The sequence below is a fragment of the Rhinopithecus bieti genome, unplaced genomic scaffold (genome assembly GCF_001698545.2).
Source record: "Rhinopithecus bieti isolate Rb0 unplaced genomic scaffold, ASM169854v2 scaffold_16999, whole genome shotgun sequence".
NCBI lineage: Eukaryota > Metazoa > Chordata > Mammalia > Primates > Cercopithecidae > Rhinopithecus > Rhinopithecus bieti.
The window spans coordinates 51,552-64,948 of record NW_016808939.1 but is presented as its reverse complement, the minus strand read 5'-3'; positions in this window follow the sequence as shown (position 1 = coordinate 64,948).

Sequence of the window (13,397 nt, the reverse complement as noted above, 5' to 3'; positions counted from 1 at the left end):
TATATATATATATATATAATCTAGATAAAAAAATATCAACTCAGGGTTGAATTTCATCCATGGTCCTTTCTATTTATCTACACTGGACCATAGATTATTTTCAAGAAAATGCCAGACATGATATTATTTCATTCATAAATATGGTCACACTTATTGAAGGTATACTTCTCACCTTGGGCAACACCCTTTTCCTTTACTTGGTTTATTTTTCTTCATACCACTTACTATTATCTAACATTTTGTATCAACTCCTTCTTTGATTTACTTTCTCTCTTCAACCTCCATTAGAATGTAATCTCCGTAAGAGTAAAGAGTTTTATATAGTTTGTTCACTGATACATTTACATTGATTATTATGACAATATACTAGTACTGGTCACGTAAGTGTTCAATAAACATTTGATGACTATGAAAACATATTACTTGGTGCTCAAAACTATAATATTTATGTCCCTTGCCTTTACTAAATATGCACTGTTTCTCCTAGCTATATATGAAAAGAAGCATACTCCCAAATGCTGAATCTAGAGTTTCAGATGTAAAGCTATATGCTGGTGAGAAATGGCTTTTATTTTGCATTATCCTTGCAAAAGGGATGAATCACACAACGTTCACTTCCTAGCATTCTCAGAAGGTGAACTAAAATGGTTTTAAAACATTCAATTTACATTTCTGAAAAAGAAACAATCACATATTCAATCTAACAATATTTGCATGCACCTGCCAATAGACAAACACATTCATTAAGCCTATAGAGGGATGTATGCATGTAGAAACAATACTGCATTCACATGACAAGAAAAGGAAAATAACTGTATAAATGTGCCCACTGGTATTAGTGCTGAATACTAATAACGTGTCGGTACCCTGAAGTGACTAAATATATGCCAAAGCGTGCTTGCCGTTTCAATCATTTCAAATAATTTCAACAAATAAAAGTATTTTGGAATTCATCTTTCATCCAGAGAGCGATTCTGCACAATCTCCTCTGGGATTCATTTAAGGCCAGCTTTTCTCTATTATACTTTGTGCATAGCCTTAGGCTTATTGTGAATTTCCATGGTTGATTTTATTTTATATGAATGCCAGGATCATATACTTTCATTTCTATTCATTATTTCTGGCCTTAGCATGACCTTTAGGTTTTATTTTTATTGCCCTTTTCTCAACCATCAACAATCCTGGTTTTATTGCAACAGAGCAATAATGTTACATACTTTGGAAAATAAGGTAATTGAGACTTACTTCAGTTTCAACATGTGTTCTTTGAACCACAAAGTCAGTGCATTTTTCAAAGCATTTAGACTGTCCAATCATCACGTATAAAAATGAGCATGTGAAATGACATAGGTTTGCAATATAAAAGTATAGATATTTCCCTTGGCCTCTGTTTCTGTTGGAAACAGAAGGCATCTTTGACTCTCTCCATTCTGTAATCAACAACATTTTGGGGTCCTGGAACTCCATGGTCCCAAAGCAGAAGATGTGAATCAAAACTTTGAGCATCTTTTTATAAATATTTATATGTAGTGGTTGAATTACCTTTCGATCTTGGTCATAGATATTATTATTGCTCTGGAAAATAGCTGCATTTAATAACTTTTTTTCATTTTCCACCATAAGGAATTAACAGAAGCAAAACCCTTGGAGAGAGAGAGAGAATAATAATCTCAAAAGGCATCTTGGCCAGGCGTGGCGGCTCACACCTGTAATCCTAGCCCTTTGGGAGGCCGAGGCAGGTGGATCGCAAGATCAGGAGATCGAGACCATCCTGGCCAACACAGTGAAACCCCATCTCCACTAAAAAAAACAAAACACAAAACAAAAATACCAAAAAAAAATTAGCTGCGAGTGGTGGTGAGTGCCTGTAGTCCCAGCTACTTGGGAGGCTGAGGCAGGAAAGTCGCTTGAACCCGGGATGCGGAGGTTGCAATGAGCCAAGATCACACCACTGGTGACAGAGCGAGACTCAGTATCAAAAAAAAAAAAAAAAAAAAATAATTTTAGTACAATTTGCAAAGAGATTAATCAGGAGAACTCAAAATAAATTAAATAAAATATACATTTGGATTGCAATATAAAATTTCATTGTTTTAAAATAATACATTGTCTAAATGATCTAAAAGCCAACAAAAAGTTGACTAGGTTTAGTCTTAGGCATTTGTGTAGACATCAGGCAAAACCCTAAATGATAAATGGAAGAGATACAATTTTGTCAAATAGGTAACATTAATATTTTATCAAGTTATGTATCCAATACTTAGCATACTGTTACTCAAATAATAGATTTTAATTTATTACATATACTTCATGCATGTGAATTCAACCCATGTAGCAAAGCAGAAACTTGACAAAAACATAGCTAAACGAACAAAAGTAGAATCCATCAATATCTGTAACAGCAACATTTGAATTAAAACTTTTCACTGAATGGTACTCAGCTAAATAAATTGCAATGTATTCATTCAACAAGTATTTGTTAAGCATATTAAAATAAGCCCAACATAGTAGTAAGTGGTAGGAATCTAATAAATTAGAAATAAAGTCACTTTTTCTCCACATTCTTCCAATGAGAGAACATAACTGAAACTAAGAATTTTCAATAAAACGTGGCAAGAGAAGTAATGGAAGAACCCCAGAAATGGTGAATGAAATTGGTGAAAACAGTTAAAATCTTCAAGAAAACATAAAAGATTTAAAATGTAAATTTAAGCAGAGTCCATTATACTGTTTGAAAGCACAGGAGCATTCATTTCATAGAGAGACGCATGAATAGAAAGTCCAGAAGAATTAATGTTATGCAAACATTTAGATTTTAACTTTTTCCTTTTATGAATAATACAGCCAAAAAGTCTTTGCGGCTCCATTGTATTATTGGCTAAAAGCAGAATACTGATTTAAAGACTACGAGCTTCCTAAAAATAAGGCTTATTACCATTATACTTATTACCATTGGTAGTTCATATTGTTTTTCATAACTATTGAATTATAGCCCTTTGTGCAATAATATTTAGGTGGCACTTTTCACGTAGATGTCAGTATTACAAATGAAGCATTGTTAACATAATTATTTTCCTTTTCAGAAGTCTACTCTTTTTATGTGGAAACTTGTAAAACTTTCTGCTTATCTTTTATGGTTAGTCATATATGTTGATTTATGTATTTTCTTTGTATTCCTCAAGACTTGGGAGATAGTTTACACAAAGATTTACATGTTGCAGTTCAAAGAAATTTTAAAACTATTTATTGAATTATTACTTCTCCATTCTTTAATTTGTATCTTTTTAAAACTTCTTATACTTAAGTTACTGTTTTCTGAGGTTTGTCCTTGAAATCTGTAGTTGTTTTTTCACTTTTAATTTAGATTACATTCCATTTTTTCTCCAAGCTATGACACATTTCTTTCAAAAGACTGTTTGCTTTTGTTTCGCTATTTTTGTCTTATGTAACCTTTTGGGCTATAATCAAAAATCCTTGGAAATCTGTTTTGTTTCTTGTTAAAATTTTCTTCTTTGAGTTTCATCGTTGCTGATTCCACAAGATCTTTCTCTACTAATTTTTAATTTGTTTCTACTCATCCCCTTACTGAGTCTCTACTTTTTACATGTCCATGCATACTTTTCCTCAAACGTCATCAAACACCCATTCAAGTCTCACTTTTGGCATCTCTTGTTCTGTGACAGATTAGCTACATAGAAATGTATTGCTATTTCTGATTTTGTGGACACAAAATTTTAATCAGTTACTACTATCTGATGGGGATTGAGTTTGAGGTTTCTATTTCTAGAGTTCTCAATGCAAAACTAAAGCCCTCTGCCACTGTAAAATAGGGGAGCATCTTGATCCGCCAATGGAGATTCCTATGCTCTTCCTAACTTGACAAGATTTAAATTCACTCCCATTGCTCATCTGGAGTAAAGAGTCTTTTTCTATGGCTTCTCTTTTGCAGGGGTTTCTCTCATCATTTGGTGTCAGCAATAATGACTTTTTACACCCATTATTGGATTTAAAGATTCTGTGAGGACCTAGCCTTCTCAGATGTACGTTCAGGCTCCATTATTATCACTTTTATTTGTTACACTATTGCAAAGGGTGAGTTGGGAAGCACCAAAGCAAAGACTAGAGTTTTTAAATGGTAGAATACACATTTAGTTATTGCAGGTTTTAAGTCATTTTGTTTTCCCCTTTGCTATGGGATTAAGAACAATTAAGCATGCAGTGAGTTCTCCTGAGGAAGCATTCTTACATAGTGGGTCTAAAAGCTTAGATAAAATGAATCACTCCATCAGTGGCTATTCCCTGGAGAGTTCAGTTGCTATAATGATAAGTAAGGTGTTTAGAGCTAAGTCATCAAATAACTTCCTGAGTTTTGTAAGAGAATTGCTCATTAATATAATTAATGGCAGCTGTTATAAAACAAATTAAACCAAAATGTCAATTTTAATTTGCAGTAATGACAACAAATGAAATCTAATATGAATCCAATATTTTTATTTCCCATTGCTGCAAGTTATTGCTTGTTACAATTTGTCCTCAAGTTATTACTTGTTGCAATTTGTTGGTTATTAGTATTATAACCATCTTTTATGTTTAGATTCGACAATAAGAATTCATATAGGGATGCACAATTACTTCATTTAGCCAGAAATAAAACTAAAATGATTTCATAACTAGAATAATAGTTGAAATGAAAACTACCACTAAAATGAGAATGACGTATTAGAACAAATACAAACTAAAATGTAAACTAGTTTACTACAACTTACAACACTCTGGTTATAATCCGTCATGAAAGGGAAATAATCATGGGTCCTTATTTCAACAAGATGGATGAACTTCCAAATCTGTTTCCACTTGTCGAGCAGCGTAAACATTCACATACATATCTGTTAGTATTTTGATAATTTAATCCTTACAAAATCCATAAGACAAATGTACTAACATTATCTTCATTTTGCAGATGAAGAAATTAAAGCAATTGGAAGTTAAGTAACTTTTTCTGAGTCATGTAGCTATGATCTGAATATAGACATCTGACTCCAGAACCTGGGCTCTTACTCTGATGCTGTCTAGACAGAGTGAAATAGATGTCAACTGTATATTGTAGAAGAAAAAGATTTATATATAATACTTCTTACTGAAAAGTGGGGAAAATTTACAGACAGAATTCCCTGCTCTGTGGGCATAAAAACATATTTCATTATATAGTCTACCTATTATATATATATTCTACATTACGCATATATGTGTGTGTATATATATATATAAAATATATAAATTCTATAAGTTATTTTTGGTTTACAACGGTATTAAATTTAAACTATAATTCCTTTAAATGTGCTCTTAAATTGGGCACTATGAAATGAGGTCTTAAAAAGTGGCAAATGTTACTAAGCAACAAAATACATGGTTAAAAATAAAAGAGATAAAGAACTCTTACCTACCTATCTCCAACTCTTCCAGCTTTGAGATCATTTCTTCCTTTAACACACAAAGGAAATACTCTAGGAGTTGTGGAATTTCAGTCTGCATGCTCCTGCATTCTTATTCCCTCAATAACTACCTTCTGCTTGTCTGTCTGTCAAGAAACAGCTTTTCTCTGGTTTACCTCTGAGCCAGCCTACATTGCAGTCAATTTCTTGATGATTGCCTAGTGACAAACCATTTTTTCTTTCCTGGAACCCTTGCCCTCTTTCTATACCACTGTCTCAACACTGGATACCAAACCACTTCTTTTACTCTTCACACTTTCGGTAATGAGATTACCATGTGTGGTAGACTTTAACTGAAGGTTTCATCTAAATGAGAATAATTTGAAACAGGAAAATGTGATAAAACTGGATGCTACTTCTACCTTGCTTTTCACTCTGAAAATCTACCCTCTCTGGAGATCTCATTTTTGCTAGTTGTCACATGTCTCATCTGATTTTACTCAGACTACCAGTCCCAAATTCTCAAACCCCAAATTCCTGTTACGTATTATACACAGTAAGTTATTTTGTCTAAACTTCTCTAGACTACTATGCTTACTTTTCCCCCTTCCTGTATAACCCAAAAAGATTAATCAATATATTTCCCAAATAGTAGAATCATGGCTAAAATAAATGATACCCTATGGTTTAGAATGCAGAAACAGAAATTTCTGTGTTGAATGAGCTATATCTTTCCTACCTAATACAATTCCTTGGGAAAGACAGAGTATGATAATGGGGTGTACTTCTGTGTGCTTTGGACAAAAAAAGGATCAAATAAGATTTCTGAATGTTGAAAAATAAACTTTATTATGAAAAAAAAAGTATGGTGCTACCTAACCCCAAACACCTTAATATTAGGAAATAACACAGAAGCATATAATTTTCTTAATTATTAATTAATGTGCTTGTATTCATTAAGTTAAGGTGAGCTATGCCAGAGAATCAACCTGGAATCTTATTAAACTCAGATTTATAGCTGGCCCACTTAAGATTCCATTGTGGGTCAGGAGACCCTCCTTTACAGCTTTCCACTCACTCTGGAGTTCACACTGCATTTCTACAGAAACTGTAGCACCTCAGAACACTTCACTTCAAGCCACAAGAGAGAAAGGGTATGCTAAAATCTCACACCAACTCTTAACTGACAAGGACCTGGTCACATGATCCCATCTTAGCCAAAGGGAGGCTGGTAAAAATCTTGTGTGTGTACCCAGGACACGAGCCAGAAAGTGGCACCAGCTCTGCAACAATTCCTATTCCTAACAAATGAATGTCCCCCCTGAATATGAAGTGTTATCGTATTTCAATTGTTTAACTCTTTGACACTTTACTTAACATGAACTTTTGAAGTACTAAAGTGCAAGATTTAAGCAAAATCTCTTATCTAGCTAAGAAAGAAAATTTGAGTTGATCTCAAACCTGAAAGGTATTGTTAATTCTGACTAGTGAGTGTGAGACTGTATAAACAGAACATTACTCCATAACTGGACATTTCATGGCATTTAAAGTACTTATCAAAGATATCCATACTAACTATAAATTTCAGAGTTGCTAAAAGTTGATGCAATTATTCTTTTTACTCATCAGCAATTTGTATACATCTGATATTAAAGCCAACCGCAGCATATTGCATTTATATAGGTTTCAGCAGCTCAATCATCTCATTAAATTAATCTTCCTAAGCATTTTTATATTTGATTATCCTGTGTAGGTATACAAAATTTTCTTTGCCTACCAGACTTTTACATTATTTATGATAACTAGAATAGTCCTACTTTCAGGGAATTTTCTTTTCAAAACAGCCAATTTTTTTGCTGTTGTTTGATCTACCATAGCTTTTGTCTTTAAAATGATATGCATTCCCTCTGTAACAAAATATAATTCATGCTCCCTATAGAAAACACAGACCAGGAGAAGGAAACAATCATTAACTAAGATTTCTCACACCAGAAATATTCAGTATTATCACTTTATCCATATACTACCAGTCACATAAACGTGTGGGTCTAGGATTACATACACATTCCTGGAATACACACACATTCTTTGTCATTCATTTTGGTTTTGCAAAATTTGACAGCATACTTCCAAAGGCCTTTCTTTAAAAGCTTAACTTTCAAAACACAAAATACCCAATGAAAAAGGAAGAAGAAGCATGAAGACAGTGATTAATTTAAATAGCATTCAAGTAAACCTACCCTCAGTCCAACATATGCAGACAATATTCTTTAGGAAAAAATCATGTAACACAGGAAACATTTAAATTTAGTTATGCATTTTATACAATAGAGATTGAAGGCAATACTCAAAATCTAGGAATTGAAAACCACTTGCAATTTTCAATGAATGTATTAATTTTTATCAGAAAATGTTTACCTAACTTAATTTGCAAACATCAAGACCTCTTTGGGTTCTTGTCACCACAATCAGCACTCTGTAAAACACTTGGCAAAAAAAGAAATAATGTATTCTTTATTAATGAACGTTCCGGGAAATGACAGAAAAAACAGTATCGTAATCTTGTTTGTACCTCTTTGACTTTGTGGGTATGTTAATTGAAATTTGAAATGTTTTGAAATTCTTAAGGAATTGCTTCAAATATATAGTGAGAATTTTGTTTTCAAAGTCCATTGTTACTCAAATATCGTCACAAACTTACAAAATTATAGCCTATTATATTCTTCATTTTGTTGTACACATATGTGATGAATATATAACAACGTATTATATATGTCATATGTTATCCGTTTTATGTTACATGTGCATGTATGTATATATCTAAATAGACATATATACAAATGCATGTCTTATACAGTTACTATCTATCCAACCAATAGTGAAGGTGTCTAAGTAAAGCATAAAAAGTCAGAATACTTGGAAGTCAAATTCTAGTTCCTCAACCAACACGCTTTGTATACCTACACAAATCACTTTTGATTTTGCCAAAGTTTTAACTAATTTACATTTCTGAGATATTGTCTTGAGCTACAAGAGATATTTTTATTTTATTCTTTGGATTTGTAAGTTAATACTTTGTGTAATCTTGATATTGTTTACAGTGCAGTTGGATTGAAGACTATAGAAATTTATGCATTTTCTATCTCTATTTGCTGTGAGAAATGTCTGCTCCAAATAAGACTATTATAAATTCTACCATGAATTGAAATCATTCTGCTTTATTCATGCCCCTCTGAGATAGTAATTATTCACAAATTGTATCACCCACTGTGTTTTACAAGATTCTCATTTCTGTTATATAAGTTCAAGTGTGTCCATGTAAGTCATATTGTCACCTATTTTATTATTTCAGTAATCTCAACTCATCATTTGATATTTTCAGGATCTCTTTATGGTAACCAATTAAAACTGCAATCATCTTCATAAATGAATGTTTAGTATTTTTCAATTCTTACTTCATATAAATTACTTTGATTCAAGAGACACTCCTCTTTTGCAGAAGAAAAAATGTGGGCATTGGTTATCTGAAAGCCATTGTGAAGAATATTATTAACATAGAGTTTATTTTCCTCTCTATCATCCTTATTACTCTCTAAATGTGCAAAACTTATTTTTTCTTATGTTTCTATAACTTTTCTAAAAGAAAAAAGGTAAGACATTCTCACTTTGGTTGTGCTTACAACGTATTCAACACAGAACGTAAGAAATAGAAAGCTTCAAAGTAGGATAATTTCTATGTAAACAGATTATATTAAAATCTTGAAAGTTGATTTGTTTCAGATCTAAATGGAATTAACATATTATGAGTTTTTATTGACTGAAAATGTCAGTCAGTCATCACAGATAACCTAAGCCATTCATTCATTTATCTTCACTTAATTAGTAGACAATTATTGTTTATGTTCAAAAACTATTTTGAGTGTTATCACTGAGTATTTTAGAGTAATTGGTCTGAAAATTTCCCAGAGTAGGAAAAGGACATGTGAATATTTATATTACATTTTAATTTCTCAACCTTGCCAATTATTTACTTATTCTTCCTGTAATTTTATTATTAGACCTCTATCATTTCAGTGTACAAGTGGCAATACATTGGAAATATTTTAAGATTAATAAGTTGTAGATATCTGATATATTTAATTAGACAAAATTATCTTAGAAAGAATCAACTAAATACTTCTTTACTAATAAAAATAACAGATGGTCCAGAAACAAAGTAAAGTACACATATGTTTGATCACTCAAACATTCTCAGGTAAGCATTTCCATATTCAAATTGTAGCACAATTTTAACCTTGAATTTTTAGCAACAAGAACCTTACTTTAGAGATCAATTTTTTTCAACCCACTTACTCATTACTGAAGAGATAAGAAGATTAATAATCAATCATCTGTATAACTTTTATTGTAAAACACTGTGACGTCCAATCATTTTTCTCTTCAATTCCTTATTTTTATCTCCTAAATTCACTCAGAAACTATTTTGTCCTCGTTCTCTCAATTCCAGCAGCATCCTCTCTCTTTGTTGACTTTTAAATATCAGTTAATTTAATGTACTAGGGAACCAAATCTCTCTCTTTTACTCCGGAATAACGCCTGACTCTGATGACATACAATCTTTCTGATATTTTATTTCTTTTCTATTTTCATACCTGCATCCGTAGCCCCTAGTTACACTGACTATGCATCTATTGCATCACCATGTCTGTTTTCCTAACAAAGTCTCCTTCGAAGTCCATTTATCCCGTGTATAAAGCAAGATGCTCAGCTTTTATTTGCGAAATATTGCAATTAATTGGATCACTCTTTTGAAAATAATATTAAATATAACAATTTGAGTAGACTTTCTAAGAAGGAATTATCGTCTCTAATGATTTACCTGGTGGCTAATTCCATATTTTTAAAAAGACCCTGCTCCTAAGCCTCTGAGGTCTTTCTTTCACATCTTAGAATCTGTGCCAAGCCCCTCCACCACACGCACATTATGCTTCAGGCTGTGTGACGCTCTTTGTATGTTCTTCAATGTACCTGCTGCTTTGCACAAACCTGTTGGGGAAACCAACCCCGCACCACCCAGCGGATACCCCGAGTCCGGCGGAGACAAAGCAGTTAGAAAGAGACAGAATAAACGTTTAAAGGCGAGTCCGGGCCGGGCGCGGTGACTCAAGCCTGTAATCTCAAGACGGGCGGATCCCGGCGGTCAGCGAGATCAACCGCACCCATCCCTCGGCTAACACGGTGGAGACCCCGTCTTCTCACTGAAAAAAAACAATCCAAAAACCACAAACACAACAAAAAAAACGCGGGCGAGGTCGGCGGGCGCCTGTAGTCCCAGCTACTCGGGAGGCTGAGGCAGGCGGAATGGCGTGAACCCGGAGGCGGAGCTTGAAGTGAGCCGACGATCTCGCGCCACCCCGCCCTCCAGCTGGGCCGACAGAGCCGAGACTCCGTCTCAAATCAACAAAAACACACAACAGGGGGGGGGGGGGGTGACCCGCGGAGAGGTCGGAGCGTCGGAGACTTGCTCAGGGACCAGAGCTCTCCGTCTCCGCCCAATTTATTAGTTTACAAGCTCTTTGTTCTTAGGGCACTTGGGAGGGAGAGGAAGGGATGAGGAAAAGGATTAATCAGTGAAGGAGAATTCGTGAGTCATTCGGTAAGATGTATAGCAGGGGCGGTTTCTGTGAATTTCCTTGAGTGAAGGCATGTGTCTAAACTACTTAAAACGGGTGGGAGCGAGTTTCAAGAGGAGCCAAGATGTTTAATTATACTCCACTGCTTCAAGGGAGTGTTACCTCTCTGAGCAACCTGTGGAAGGCCGCTGAGCGGTTATGCTTTCGGGGCATAAAGACATGAAGGCAATAAGGAGACTTTTCTCCTCAGAGGCTGCCCATGGATCCGGATGGGTATCTCAAACAGGAGAGACCAACTCAGCTGGCACCCCAGAACTTCTCTTTCCCACAGAAACCACTTCTCTTTTGGATCCTTTCTTCCTCCTCCTTGTCTTGACTGACTCCTATGCATCCTTGAAGACCCAGTTTACATCACCTGGGACTCTTCCCTGACTCCTGGATTCTGTGTTCTAGACTTCTTTTAATTCCCCACAAAGCAGCAATTCTCCATCTGCCTCCTCCAGTAGACATGGGACTTAACTTTCTTCACGACCATTTTTTCAAAGACTGCATAACAGAGTGCATGATACATATTTGATACTCAAAGTGTTTAAATATATTATAACAAATGAATTATTATTCAGAATAAGCTACTCCCGCCTTAACAGTGAACCCCTCTGAACTTTTTCACCAGTACCCACACTTTGCCAGATTCTGGATCAATTTATTGCATTTTATCAGTGTTCATAAAGTAATCTTCCTTCTCCACATTGCTTAGTTTCTTCCTAGGCTGGTTTTGTGTGCTTTGCTTTTGTATTCATATGAAAACATTTTCACTCATTAAAACAATTTTCTTCTCCTATGTTCAAAATAAACCCAATTTAATCAACCAACAAGATCATGATAACCAAATCTTAGCACCTGATGTAACTTAAATTTTTCTCAGCGGGAGCTTAGAAAACTATATTGCAGAACCCACAGTGAGACACTCTAAATGAGGATAGGGCTCTTAAAGAGGAAGGGGGAATGCGCACGATGGATTTTCATTATTTTAGTAGTTTTCTTGTGTGTTCCAAGTCATTTTTATGGTCATACTATGAAGTTTTCTGTGCAAATAAAATTGATTTGGTTTTAAAGAAAGAACTTTTAATACAAAAACAACTAAGTAAATAATCACAGACATGCAGACATGCAGACGTGGTGAAAGTTGTGTCAATATTATATTAATGATGTTTGAACACTTATTTCTTGAGACAAAGTCTCACACTGTCGCCCAGGCTGGAGTGCAGTGGTGTGATCTCGGTTCACTGCAACCTCTGCCTCGAGGGTTCAAGTGATTCTCACGCTTCAGCCTCCCAAGCAGCTGGAATTACAGGCGCCCATCACCACACCGGGTAATTTTTTAATTTTTAATGGAGATGGGATTTCACCATGTTGGCCAGGCTGATATCAACCTGCCTTGCCCTCTCAAAATGCTGGGATTACAGGCATAAGCTACCACACCCGGCCTGAATACTTTTATAATAAAAAGACTAGTAGGTTTTACAGTAAATATATTGATCCCAAAAAGAGAAACTATTTTACATATGAGCAAATCAGCAAAGTTTTGGTGAGTAAAACACACTGTTTTATCACTTACACTTCTATTTGCAAGGACTCTAGATGACGGTGTGTTCCATTTATCAAAAACTGTTTCCGTTTTCTTCATCACTATAATAGAGAATTTGATTTACTTTGTTGACAAATTTGAAAAAGCATGCCATAACATGCTTCCAAATTGGGATTTATTGTAATTTTTAAATTTTTTTGAAAGGATAATGATAAGCATTCTTGATTAGAAGAAATGTTTCAGCCTGGCATAGTGGCTCATGCCTGTAATCCTAGCACTTTGGGAGGCTGAGGCAGGTGGATCACCTGAGGTCAGGAGTTGGAGACCAGCCTGGCCAACATGGTGAAACCCCATCTCTATTAAAAATACAAAAAATTAACTGCGCATGGTAGTGGGTGCCTGTAATCCCAGTTACTTTGGAGGTTGAGGCAGGAGAATCGTGTGAACCCAGGAGGCAGAGGTTGCAGTGAGCCAAGATCACACCATTGCACTCCAACCTGGGCAATAGGATGAAATTCTGTCTCAAAAAAAAAAAAAAAGAAGAAGAAGAAGAAATATTTCACTTTTGTAAATCATAATTTGCTTATGACTAAGATCTTAATTCTTTGAAATAGTAAAGGAAATGGAGATTATAAAAAACTGGATTTTTAATGCTTTAAGTTGATGTAAAAGACATTTTCTACATCAACATATTCATCTATTTAACAAAAAAAAAAATGACCTGCAGCTAGAATTAAGCTTTAA